The sequence below is a fragment of the Anser brachyrhynchus genome (assembly GCF_964034855.1).
Source record: "Anser brachyrhynchus genome assembly, chromosome: 12".
Classification (NCBI taxonomy): domain Eukaryota; kingdom Metazoa; phylum Chordata; class Aves; order Anseriformes; family Anatidae; genus Anser; species Anser brachyrhynchus.
The window spans coordinates 9,185,533-9,200,017 of NC_137707.1; the positions used below are offsets into that span (position 1 = coordinate 9,185,533).

At 37.9% G+C, this 14,485-nt stretch overlaps 1 protein-coding gene across 6 annotated transcripts in view; it reads right to left on the minus strand.

Moving 5' to 3' along the window:
* The window catches only part of CDH11 (cadherin 11), a 362,720-nt gene that overhangs the window by 296,314 nt on the left and 51,921 nt on the right, over positions 1-14,485 (minus strand). For 5 of the 6 annotated variants that reach the window (XM_080552810.1, XM_080552814.1, XM_080552809.1 and 2 more), the window contains exons 1-2: positions 2,227-2,332; positions 74-218 (exon numbers count right to left, since the gene is read on the minus strand). The gene's annotated coding sequence lies outside the window, so the exon portion shown is untranslated. Of the gene's footprint in view, positions 1-73; positions 219-2,226; positions 2,333-3,314; positions 3,371-14,485 lie in introns of those variants that run through there. The other variant, XM_080552813.1, reaches the window with a different exon arrangement.

The following is a 14,485-nucleotide window of genomic DNA, read 5'->3' on the forward strand; positions in this document are numbered from 1 at the left end:
ATATTCAACAGCACTATTAAAACAAAAATCAGCCAATGGCCTCAAGATGTATAATACATGTAACCATACAAACCTGTATCTCCTAAGAACTTCTGAAGTGGATCAGAGATCACAATGGACTCTGAGAGAAAAGGCCTGTAAATGGTTGTTTGGGTTTTGTTAGATAACCCTTGCCACTGTCATTTCAGATTTTCATGGCTGTGATTCAGCAGAGGAAGCTGAAAGAATATTAAACAGACAAAGAGTAATGAGAAACCCAAATGTCAAGTGTTTTCTCTGAATTTAGTAAGACACAATGGATTTACCTACCACGAGCCTGACTTGAACCAAGTTAAGTTTTTAAGCATCCAGAACATCCTGTGGTAAGAAGTTCAAGAAGCTCTGCACAAATTAACTAACTACACATGGTGTGAACAAGTGCCTGTTTGCTCCAGTCCTTTTCTAACTTTTTTCCTATTTCCTGTTCATAGAAAGCATTGAACAATCAATCTCTGTGCCGTGCAATCTATGGGACTCATTCTCATTTGCCTCCTCGGCACCCCTTCTCTTCCCTAGGCTGGGGTGCCCTGGCCTAAATAATTGTTCACAGTCCGTAAGCCATCTCATGCTTTTGATCATCCCTGTTGCCTTTTCCTGACCCTTTTCCAATTCTCTGATATCTTCTTTGATGTAGCAGAACCACACACAGTATTCAAGACGCAGATGCATCACAGACTTATACAGCTGTGCTTATAATAGACTTATACAGTCTGTTCCTTTCTCAACACTTCCTACTATCTGATTTTCTCTTTACCAATTACTGTAGATTAAGCTAACACTTTTCTTAAGCTTTAATTTCTAGCTCTAGTTTTCCTAGAACTACCTTGTTGCTGAGTTGTATTGGTCAACATTATCCATTCATTCTTTCATATATACAGGTTTTACTCCTGCTGATCGTATTTATCTGCATTTAATTTTGTGTGCTATTTCAAAGCCAAGTCACAGAGGAACTTCTAAGGTCTTCCTGTAACTCTTTGAAACAAGCCCTTGTTAAGCAGTAGTAAGGATCTAGCAGGATTTAGCAAAGACTTGAAAGGGTTTTAACAAAAAGATTCAAAATGGTAGCTGTTACAGCTAACTTAAAAATCAGAATGGTAGAGGTTAATAAAGATAGTTAAGGATGAAAAAAAAAGTCAGTTTATGCATGGAAATACAGGAAAAAATATTTCACCTTGCTTGCATTCCTTAAAGTTGTTCTTACATTTGTTAAGGCAAAAAAAGTCATTAGTGAACTAATACACTGTTTATTGAATCGCTTTTGGGGGGCTTGGTTTTTCGCCCTAGTTTTACAGTGACCACCCCTTTCAGTTTATGTCCTTGTTACAACTACTGTTAAAGATACTACAGGTACTTTAAGCTATTTATGATAAACAAAAAAACAACCCCCACACCCTTAGATTTTTTCTGCAAAACTGGTAAATTTAAAATGAATAAACAATGAATATATACTGGCTATGATGACTGGAACAGTAGCACAGCACTCTTTCAGAAACACATATCTAACAATGTTTTCAAGATTTTTTTCTATTTATCTTCACCACAGAACTCGGTTTTTAACCTTCACACCACCAGCACCAAAGCAGCTCTCTTGGGTTCACATAGGGAAATTTTCAACATACTAAGGAGAGTCAACTTGAAACACAGCCATGTATTGTGTAACAAACATTTCATTTTGGCTTTCATAAGACGTATGTTTATAAAATACCACGTTGCAATAAAATCTACCTTCCTACCTAGTTACTGATGTTTCATATGTTATATTCCTTGAGCCAACACAATGCAATCAAAGGATATTAATGTTGTAACATGACTAATTTAATAAGCCATGTCTGCCATCAGCATTGCTAGGGAACATTGACATTACGTGGCTTGAATCAAGGGAAGGTTTGCAGAGAACTCTCCTGAGGTGTGTTTGGATGTATTCCAGATGATTGTATCTGACATTTTCCCAGATACAGTTTATTTAATGAAATATCTCCTATATGGTCAAGCAGGTAAAAATATGTTGATGCAGTTAGAGGAACGGAAAATTGAGAAATCTTTTTATAGCAAAATTTATCTAGAAGCAAATGTCATATTGAAATAAAACAGTTTTCTTCAGACAGTGGGCACAGTTCTGCTTTCATTAAACAGACAGACACTAAACATCTCTAGCTAAAATTGAGATAATTGTCTCATGCAGCATACCTTCTCACTGGAGTCTTCAGGTTGGCAAAAATGTGACCAATAACCAGGCATCAAGGTGTATTTGGACTAAAAAGATTTGTATATTTTGCAACCTTAAATAATGTTGCTAGATAGATGAAAGTGGAAAATGTAGAGTCAAAACCACTTGTGAACAATCTGGCATCATCAGAACTGTTTAAAAGGATACTAATGACAAATGTTTTCATTAGTTAAATTAGTCAAACGTACCAAGGACATCTTACACATGATTTTGTTGCCGATAACCAAACAGCAGTTTGACTGACAACCTCTTACTAAATTAAGCAAGTAAAAAAACAACACACAAAAGACAGCCTCTGAGGGCAATAAAGATGACTGTCTGATAAAGAAGAGAGAGGAGAAAAGAAACAGTCAAAAACAAGTAAGACAGCCGAGAGTCCAGAGAGAGACTGTATGTCCTTAACACTGACCTCTGAAAGGAAATAACTTTGTATTCTGTGTATATATGTATCTAAATCAGTCTCCTCCATTTTTTAGTCGTAAGTAACTGCTCTTAAACATACATTGTAAAGCAGTCAGTAATTGTGCTTGTTGCATGATCCCAGGTCACATAAGAGGCAGGAAAGAAGTTCAGCAGGCCTGCTCCTTACCAAGGGAAGAAGTGAGAAGGAAAGGCAGCAGCTGGAGCTTTCACCCCAAACACTGTCTAACTGACTCAAGCTGCAGCACCGGTAGAAGGTTAGTATTTGCTTCCTGTGCCAGCCAAAGAGCTGAGCAGCACAGTTTTTCAGGGGACTCTTCCAGGAATGAGACAATGCAGTTCCCTCCCATGACAAAGGTAAAGAGGCAGAAACTCAACACAAAATTCTCATTTCATCAAGACCTTAACTGGAGCTGAGATTCTAGTACCAAATGGACAGGTACTAGAGCATAGGACAAAGGAATGATTTCTTCATTATCTCTTTTTAAGTGAGTGTGTATTTGTGTGTATATATGTAAACACACAAGTACACTACAAATTGTATATACAAGTACATATATTAAGCACAATATGCAAATCACTAATCCATAGATCTTTAGAAATATGTAAAACAATAAAAATTACTCACATATTGTTTATCCAATTTGCTTCAGTAAGTTTCTCCTACACAGTTTTTGCTTTTTCCTATGAGAAAAACAGAAATGAGGTTACTGCAATGCTGTGACTGTACTGCCTGAACTGCCCTGCTGGGCTATTACAGCATAGATTTGCCAATTAAGAAGAGCAGTTTAAAAGTTCTTAAAAAGATTGCACTATTAACAGTATAGTGAGAATGGATTAATTTTGTACTATCTTCTGTCCTCATTAAACTGTTTATTAAACAGTCACACTTTCTATTCATGATCTTGTACAATAAAAAGTCATCACAATTCTAATTAGCAATATATATGAGAAATTGTGACAGTACTTCTGGTATGCTTTATAATGTAATTGTTCCACCTTATCATGATCAGAGTGCACAAGTGCTCTTCTTCACCAAGAAATCACTATAAATTTAATCGTTCTGAAGTTACAGAACATCAGCCCACTGAAAAATATCTGTCTTGACTCTGAGTGCAGACAGTCTGGATAAGGTATCAGAGATACCTGAACAGAACAGTGTAGCAGCAGTGTTTACAATGGCTGGAACAAGAGCTAGCAGTAATTCTAGCTCTTATATCAAACCTATATGAAATATGATAAGAAATTAGGAATTTTCTGTAATCCCCTCAGGAGTGCTTGGAAATTACTCTTCTGCAGTTCTGAGCTGAATTATTTTAGATACATACAAGTATATGTTGAATAATTATTTGTTCCAAACACTAACATCCACAAAAAATGACCTACTCTTAGGAAAAACTTTAAATGGACATGGATGCATGGGCAACTGTGTCGTCAAAGAAAATCAAGTAATCAAAGGTGCTGAAATTCTAAGTAAAATTAAAAACAAAAACAAACAAACAAAAAAAACACAACAAAAACAGCAGGAGGGTACATGCTGCCATAATACATTTTACCTTTGCAATGAAAAAAACAACTGTACCCATTGACTAATCTGCTTCCTTGCAGAGTAATAAAGAAAGATTACGCCAATTGCATTACCTTGTTTTGGTACCAAATTCAGTCACACTGAGCTTATTTTGGTAGGTTTTAAGATGTTATAAATTTCACATTCCCTACATCCTAACTTCAGAAAAAATAGCCTTGATTGGCAAACACTGACCACTGCAAGTGTTCAAAGCAACTCACCTTAACATCTTCGTGAACATCTTCTGAGGAGTAAACTGATTAAAGTCTTTATATCACCCAAATTGCGTTTAATAGGTCCTTACCTTTCAAAAGCTTGCCTGAATGTTAGTCATGCACAAAGTTTTGGGGGGTTAATTAGGCTGATCATTAGCTATTCTACATGATCTGTAGACACAGATTTTCTTCTCAGACACAGTTGCTTCAGCAGTTACGAAGCGTGTGTTCCGAATGCTAAGGTGTCTAGATAAGAGCTGCAATTAATGGGGCAGATTTGTATTGCAACACTTGGCTGATACCTACTTCATGATCTATCATCTACATCAGCTAATAGCAACACAGACAAATTATAACTCTGAGTTGTGTGTGCTGCATTTGGTGGGCAATCTTATCTCTTACTCTGTTGTTTGATCATATGCACTACTGTTAAATCTATCTAATAATCAGACAATTCCCTTTTTTTCTTTTAATCTTCTCATTAGTTACACTAGGTGATGTAGTTAATGCATATAAAAATAAAGTGCTGCCTACTGGTAACTTCAGTTATAGGCTATTACACATCTAAGACCAAATTTACCTGGCTGGAGTTTTTCTTCTACCAGAACATCAGGACTTCAGCCATTTGCCCAGGATTACCAGATGGAAAATCACTGCAGAGGAACTCTCCAAAAAAGGCACAGTAAGAGGGCCACATCCAGAAAGCACTATATTATACAGATGAGGTGCAACTCCAGACTATGTCAGTCCTGTGTAGTACACACAGGTTTTCTGGCAATCCCAGACAGAAATTTGGGAGCCTCCCCTAGTGCATACCGAGCAATGTGGTATCTGTATTCCAGTACAGGTGACACATCTTGCATATGTGACAGCTGTCATATCAGCCTGTCAGTCCTTTCAAACACACCTGAATTGAGTGCTGATGAAAAACTCTGAATTGAGCGTGCTGAAGATAATGCTGCTACTCAGCAGCGTGTAGGGACTCTGGGAATGCAGCTGCCAGCATACTTTAGACCCCTTATTGGAAGAAAATCTTCTAATAATCCATATCCATTCATTCAGTGCCATGCTGCTAGCAACACAACTTAGTTTTCCAAAGAACATGCAGCAGGAAGGAGGCTGAAAGAACACCCCTATCCTATACGTTGTCAAATTAACAAGTGATGGCAACTTACAATTTTACTGTGAACACAAGAGACTAAAAATACTCAGTCTTACTGTGCAATTGTCTGGTTATTTCTATAAGAAAAAATTTACACCTACACTATAATAAAACAGTTTCAGACATAAATAGTGACAGAGCAGCTGTCTAGATAAGATCAAGAAGCAACTCCACAACCAATGTTTTACCCTTTTTTGGAGATGAATTTGCCCTAAACTTTTAGCAGCTGAATAGGCTTTACCTATATCTTATTTATGCATACTTCCTGAGGCCATAGCACCAAGGCAGATCTATTCTTAGCAAGTGGTATTTTTAGTTGCAGATAGGGAAAGAAACATATTCTTTTCCCGACCACCGTTTCCCTGACAGAAGTCTTCACTGCACTTGTCCTCACTTCCTTCAGACCCTCTCCCTCATTCCTGCTCCTAGCCCTGATGACCTAAGCCCTAATCCTGACTCCAAACGCTAGTTCTTCCAGCAGTTTAGGTTCACCTCAAGAGTCTAAACTTCACTGAGAATAAATAACAATCTTCAGAGAATCAGCACAGGAGGTACAAGCCAAGAGTAGTTCGGAATACAGTAATAACACTGACTACAGCAACTGCTGTGAACCCAGACAGGAAGAATTCAGGACCTGAGAAAGATTATCTGACTGCAGTCCTAGAATCACTGATTATCCAGAGTTGGAAGGGACCCGCAAGGATCATCAAGTCCAACTGCTGGCTCCTCACAGGACCACCCAAAACCAACCATACCTCTTAGTGCATTGTCCAAACGCTTCTTGAACTCTGACAGGCTCGGTGCCCTGACCACTGCCCTGGGGAGCCTGTGCTGGTGCCCAAATAAGTGTGATAAAATCCAGCTGCATGTAGGCACATACATTTCTTCCACGAGATTAGGAATTTCTTCTACATAAATGCAAATACACCTTTACGAGAAAGATTACTTCATAAACAGAATTATTTGATTTTGCTTTACTGCAATCAAGCTGTATGAAATTATTTTTAAAATGCCAGAGTAAAAAAATCAAGCCAGAAACTTGTGTGCTGGGCATTGCATACATATGTTCGATACCTTTTTGCCCATTCAAGCTGAACTGAAAAGTGATCAAGTTCTTGTTGCCATCATAAAGTCATTCTTACAGCTTTAAATAAAACGGTTGATTTCAGTAGCCTGTAAATGAAACTAGCAATTTCCCACAGAATGAAGCCATAGATGTGACAATTTTCTCTACATCTCAAAAGCTTATTGATATAAAGTAGTACGAAGAAATTTTGAACTCTAATAAGACACTACTTGCTAAATACAGAAGCTAAGCTCACATAAAATAGTTCTTTCTCAGAAAAAGTTGAACTTGAGGACTGAAATTTCACTGTGTCCTTGTAAATAGCATGATAAAAAGTTTTAAGAAGCTAAACATTTGTTTTAAACTAAATAATTTTAAGAAATTTTCAAAACTATTTTTAACCACCGAAGCTACAACTGGAACATCATTCTATGTGATGAAGTAAACTTCAAATATTACAATCCAAATTAGACCAACATGGACTCAGAACATGGATTAATACACTGAATTCACAAGAAGGTGATGGATGGGTAAATTCCTCAGTCAGATAACCTCCAAACAATAACAATAATGATGATTATTATTATTACTATTTTAAATATGATTACAAAGCTATTTTCAGGATTGCTGGAACATTTGATTTTACAATCAATTTTACACGCCAGGAAGTTTCATTCAGCTTGTTCCACCCAAAGAGATTTCCTTAACAATATTTTTTCTATTTGCAGCGTAGATAAAATTGGAAAAAAAAAATGTAACCAAGTGGAGCTGCAGACTGTGCACAAACTTTATTTGAGCTGAACAACAACTGTTAGCAGATTAACAGGTGACTGAAAATCCTGTATCCTCTTGCATCATGTGATACAAAGGAAACACTAATGGATGCTCTTTCAGATTTAAATTCTATAAACATTGTGTTAAGACAGGTCTGATAAAGGACCTTGGGCTTCATTACATGTAACTGTCCTTCTTAAAGGACACAAACTTTATTAATGGTTGCATATAAAACACTTGGAAAAAGCAATTTCGTGCAACTGACAGGGTCCACAGGCTTCAAATATGTATTCAGTCCTTAACTGCCATTGGAAACTTCCAAAGGTTCTCCGTTTTAATTTTGACTACTGCTGTCCCCTTACTGGGACATTTTTGAAGAGTATCACATTCTCACCAGAAAAGGAAAAGTAAATAAAATCCTAGAAATTCTTTTCAGATGCTGCAACCTCTCTTTCTGCTTCACATATAATCATTTTAACTGAAGTAGTGTAAAACATTAATTTTACATTAATATTAGCTTCTTGTACTGATACAAGTTACTATATCCCAATATAAATACTCAGTGGATTATGGCATTGGCAGATGTTGACATTATTGTTACTGATAACTGAAGTTACCGCTTTGCTGGAGCCTAAAAACAAATTTTTAAAGAATTAGGAAAGAAATGACATCATACCATGCATGAATCAGCTTTTCATGAGACACATTTTAGTATTCAGTGATTTATCACTCTGCAAGAGGCATGTTCTCATGAACTAGTCATCAGAACTCCTTAGATGTGCTCTGATTCAAACCACATATATGCATAAGTTAAATGCCTGCCATTTAGAAGCAGAAAATGATAGCGTGAGGCATTAACAGACTGTTAAAAAAACAAAACAAAACAACAAACAAGACCAAAACATTTTTTAGTCTCAGGTTGGCACACATTCAGATCTGTGATCTCCCCAATACTTCCAGGTTTCCCTACCTGCTTTCATGACTTGGGTCACTGCAAGGCCTTGAAAACTGTCCAATTCCTGCATTGTTTCAGTACAAAGTTACACCCCGCTGTGACACTGCTACTCACTCCACATAAATCAACCAAAGGCTTTGCTTGACAGAAGCTCAGATCATCTTGTCTTCTACAATAATTTTTATTAGCACTACCTGTACCTGTGGGCAAGTGAATGAGTATGGCTGTACTCAGATGCCCTATTTATTGCTTAGTGCACTTTGCCTAGAGAACATGAGCTTGCTGCACTTCTTGCTTCCTTGTCCTCAGTGTATAAAAGGATGAACTTTCTATATCTGACACATGCCTGCTCTGCCAGAATGAAAAATCTGCAGTGGCAGGCCAAATACCTTTGCCAAGGATAAATAAGAGTTGGGTATGTTCCTGCCACATCTGAGAGCTGCTGAAAGAGACATCACTTCTACCCTTTTTACACCCTTTAGTTAAATCTCTGTAACCTCCCTTAGCGCCCTCCCTTATCTCTGAAATATCTGCTGCTACAAAAAGTTAAATAGTTATTCTTGGGGTTTTTTGTTTTTGTGCGTGTTTTTTTTTTTTCCCTGATGCTTTCAATAGCTTTGGTGGTGAACAGTCAGCACAGCAAGTCTTTGGAAACCTACAGTACTGTCTCACAAGTAACAAAGGCACACATTCACCTTGGCTCTGCTTTTCTTTCATGCACGGGTTATGTTTCTGCATCCAAGCCATATGAATTTGAAGGAAAAAATACAGCTCCTTCATCATATTCAAAGTTAGCAGCACTTGCTGAAATACTGGGTTCACTGCTAGGGATAACCACTGCAGCCATGTGGGGCAGCGTTACCTCCTGTGTGTCTGTTACCTCCTTTGGGCAGTACTTCTAAGACCGAGAAGCACTATCCATACTAAAATGATTAATGCTTTTTTTGTATTTAAAGTATTGCACTTGTATTTCCTCAGCCATTAGTAGTAGTTATGGAAATGTCTTGGAACTCCAAGACACTTCACAGCCCCAGTGCAGCTCATATCAAACAGCTGCACAGGCAAAAGTAGTTCCCGACTTAAACAGCTTAAGTATTTTCCTCAGCCAAACAGGGATCCGCAAGTTGGATGGGGTTTCGCTGAAAATACTTGTCTCACAACAGAGCAGATATAAACATATGTTGTTTGTCTGCAGCTAATTTATACTTTCACTTCTGTAATGTTCTTGGTTCCCACTGGGGTAGGAGCAGCCGGGGAAAAGTTAAATCATAATCACATGAGTAAATTATCAGTGACACCTAAAAGCAGTTGCAAACTGCCTTATCATTGCAATTAAACTGGGAACTCAGCTGGTTTATGTCTGTATTAGTCAAGCGGTACCAATCAGCAAATTATTACAAAGGCAAACACCATAAATCTTCATTGACTAACAACGATGAGGAATTTCCCGTAACTTCCTCTAACTGGTCCTTACCCTGGGCTTTTCGTACCCTCCTGACAGGAGGCACAGCGCTGCAATGGCACGGTCCGTGCTTGTGTATTTCCTGCTCCGTGGAAACCCATCATCCCGTTGCTATCTCTTTTAATGTCAACACACAGACAGAACCCAACGTACGCATGAAACATTAATAGCAATTATTTCCAAGAAATGCCCAACACCTTTACAGCGCTGATCAATACAGGTTTACAAAGCTTATCCACCGCGACTGAAAAGTGCTGGCCAAACGTGTTACGGGAAGACACTAAAATACGAGCAATCCAGGTTCAGATGCCTGCCATTCGAAAAACACGCACCATGTGATAGGAAGAACAACTAACCATATTTAACACAGCTTAACACTAGTTCTTAGCACATTTTTAGCAATGTTTGATGGTACAGTCTCTGGTGGGAATTTGTTCAGACTTTTCAAAATAGTTTCGGACAGCATGAAATTATATATCGGAATAGGAAGACATAACGTGATCTACCACAGTTTGTTTAATCAGAAGATTTATCAGAATATCTAGTGCTGAAATGGTGAGTCTGCCCTTACTCACAAGGCACCTAATAATATAATATAATATTTAATTAAAAAAAAGTACATACTATTCATAGGGTATGGTTTGTTTACCAAATATGCATTTTCAAAGGCTCTTACTAGGGACAAGTAATTCCCAACACTCCTACTATAGCCTGATACATAATGTATAAGGTTATAGAAAATGTGTATTCATGAGACTTGTTTGGCTTTTGTCAAAAAAGAACTGTGAAAAATTATGATGGAACAATTTTCATTTCTGACACATTGTTTTTATAGTTCATTCATGACTGGGAATTGAGGGGTTTAGAATTTTGTCTGCTGCAGATGTCGCAGAGAGGAGAGGAGCTACAGAGCTTCTTATTTGGTGCTTTGTTGCTGACAGTGACAGGAGACCTAAAGGAAATACTTCTCTTGACATTAAACATGATGAGTAAATCCCTAGGCTACTCTCCCACTTCGCTGCATTAAAAAAGCCACTGCGCGAGGCATTTGGGAGCACACAAAAACAAGGATGTTTTATAACCCAAACTGGCCTGTGGCAAGAAACTTTGAGTTTCAATACAGGACCTGGAATTGTTTATAATAATAAAAACTGAAAATCTAGGTAAAACCTCATAAATCTTAGTAAACTGTCAGACAAAAGAAATATTTTGGTTTTGGATAAAACTTGTGTTTAATTGCTTCCAATACACACATTGACTCTTTTGACTACATTTCATAGATTCCTTCTTCCAGACATTTTTTTCTGAGGTTGTAACTGCCAGTGTGACAAATTCAGTGCCAATTAGGGAAGCCAGAATCTTAAAATAAATAAATAAATAAATCCAACTCCTCCATTACAAGAAGAAAAAAACCAGAGACCCTATTTAAATTCACAGCTGCACTTAGTTGTCAGGTAACTCAATTAACTTTGATCCCTTTGGGAGGATAAAAGTTCTGGAGAACAGCAACAGCATAGGAAACCTTTCAGGTTGCCTTTCTGCCTGAGCCATCCATGCACATAGTGGAGCTAATGTATATATCCTTATATCCTTCCCCATAGGATTTATAGAGATTGCAGTAACCAGATACAATACATTTGCCTAGAAGATGGAAATATCCCTCCCTTCATCTTTAAATGTATGGCATAACTCCAATATTTATTACTGTAATTATTTTCCTTACTCCACCTATTTATTTTGATTTCAGCATGTGAAAAACATTCCCACCAAGCTCCAGTGCCACAGGCAAGTTGCACGAAGCGCAGACCAGTGGGTTTTGTTCATGCAGAGCACTCCGCTCAGCCGAAGCCCCCTGCAGAATGCTAGTCAGCATTCAGCCTCAGTCTTACCTTTCCTGTTCCACTGAAATCACAGCTGGCTCTGACGCGTGATCCAAGGGCCCCAAACTTGCCTCCTTCTGCCTGTCCTGATGAAAAAGAGCATGCTGTGCAGGGACTGCTTGGCTTAGTCTCAAAACACTGTTAACAGACCAAACACACATTACTCTTTGGTGTGGCAAAACCCATTTGCCTTCCTCTTGTTTGGAGCAGGAGCCACTACAGACTGTGGAGCACCAAGATACTGCTGATCAAATACTCAAATGAGCCAGGCAACAGCAGAAGCACCAGACATTCCTAGGTCTATATGCCTAAAATCACACTTACTGCACGCACTCAGAGCAGTAACTCTGCTCCATGACTGCAGACACCATCACTCTCCCTTCAGACAAATCCTTGCTTCCCCAAAACACTGGATTTTGTGCTTGTGCTGTGCAGTTGATTCATATAGGCTTTGTGTATATATCCAAAATTCACTAAACTGCTGTCCACTACTACCCTGTGTACCTCGATGAACTCTGTACGTACACAGAACCACGTCCATTTTCAGCAGTTCTTTGGCTAAGTTTAAAAACAAAACAAAAAAGAAGTTGCTTAGCTTAAGTGTCCTCTTGTAATAGGCATTCCTCTTCCTAGATAAAAATACTTTTAAAATACAAAACAAGATATTTCATATAGCATTCCAAATAACATTTCATCAGTGCCTTTTGCATGAGCACCAAATCTCTCCTGGTAATACCAACCCCAGCACAAGAGGACTTGCCAGTCTGATCTTCCTGGCCACAGCCATCGTGCATCCCACCAGCACACCCAACTGCTCCACCTCCGCCCCTTCCCCTGAAGCACTCCCACGTAAAGCAGAAATTCTGTTGTTCTATTCCAAGTGCACAACCCTGCTAATTTTATTGTTAATTTGATCCCAATAATTGTTACTCGCCAGACAAACAGCTCCTCCCACACAATGCTCCAATTCTCCTCTCTGTTATGATTTCTGTTTTGTCATCACCAGTTTTCTTGGCCACACTCCCACTTGAAGAAGATATTTGTGCGATCCTCAAACCTTTCTTTCAAGAACTGTGCAACCACTCTCCTTTTCTGCAGATGGTTCTCCCTGGCTCGTGTTCTCAGCTACCTCCTCACCAGTTCCCTGTTTCACAATCCCCTATCACAATTTTTATCCCCAATCACAGTTTTTCACCTTAAATCCCATTTTTCCATAGAGCGCACCAGATCAGCTTTTTGGACCTACACACATCAGAATTTTACATCTAGAAAACATCTACCTTAACTAAGAGATAGATGTCTAGCTTAAATTGATTTTCACTGCTTTTTATGCCACTTTATCTCCGTTTTTTCCCCACTAATTGCAGTGTTTTTTCTTTAACAACATGCAGTCATCTGATCCCTCTGATACGTCGTATTAAATTCTCCAGCTTCTTATTTTACATCACATATGGCAATATCTATATCTTTACACACAGTACTACTAAATCTTTCATTTTGCTGTCCATGTTCTATATTATCTACTACCCTGGAAGCCCAGAAGAATACTCAGTTTGTTTTCTCTTGCTTTTTTCTTTGCCTGCCTCTTGCCAAAGCAAATCCCTGCCTGATTACAGCTAGGAGAAAACACATTTCAGGATTCAGTTTCCTAGACTGATAAAGAAATACCTTACAAACACCTTTCTAGAATCAAACGGAAATACCCGCTATTACAGTCTCTCTTAAAACATGGATCTGAAGAGCAATACATATATTTGCTTCCTTCTGTTTCCCAGAACATTATCTTTCATTTAAAGTTGAGAGGTTAATAAAGGAGGACTGGTTTTTCTTGCACTTCCCATGGCTGAGGGGGGTCTTTTTATCTCTGAATTTTTAAAACGTGAAAGAGACATAGCAATGCAAGAACTTTGAGACAGATTACTGTGCCATTTTTTGCCCATCTGCTGCTTCAGGCACTGAGATATTTATAAAGCAAGAAACAAAACTGAAAATATTAAGTTTCAAGAGAGCAGTGACAAAGCATAAGAACTATTTCTATAACAGGCATGGTTCATGAGGCATAAATATATTGACTCTTAGTTAAATGATAATCTAGAGATTCAAAGACACCCTAATTAAAAGTTCAGCATAAATACTGCAATTATTAACCTTCGCAAGAAATAGGCAATAAACTCAGGTGTTATATATATATGCATGCTAAATGGCTAGATTTGTTTTTCCTTCACAAGGCCAAGTACAGAATCTTACAAAAAAATTATATGGAAACATTCTGGTCTGCACAACTGAGACTTGCTTTATCTCCTTAATCTTGCAGGAATTAATTTTTAAATGAAAAACTTCAGAAAATTTTTAAAGCTTTGCTTTGTTAGAAGCAGAGAACAAAAGTAACCATTATTCTACAGCCATTTTCCATGTTCTAAGCTCATACTTTCAATTTATGTGGATAATTAATATACGATCATTTAATTCCTTTAAATTTGAATACAAGTGTTTAAAATGTGCCTTCCTCAATGGCCATTTCATTTTATAGCCTCCAATCTCTGTTGCTTTACTTTCTGTTACCAATCTATGACTCTCCTACTGATTCTCTCAATACCCTTTTCACATTCAATAACTTTAAATTTTACAACCAGTTTTTCATCAAGTTTAAAGGCCATTCCTTTTTTATTTTTAAAGACTTCATAGGCCTACATCATTCCTGTAAGTAATACGTAATAC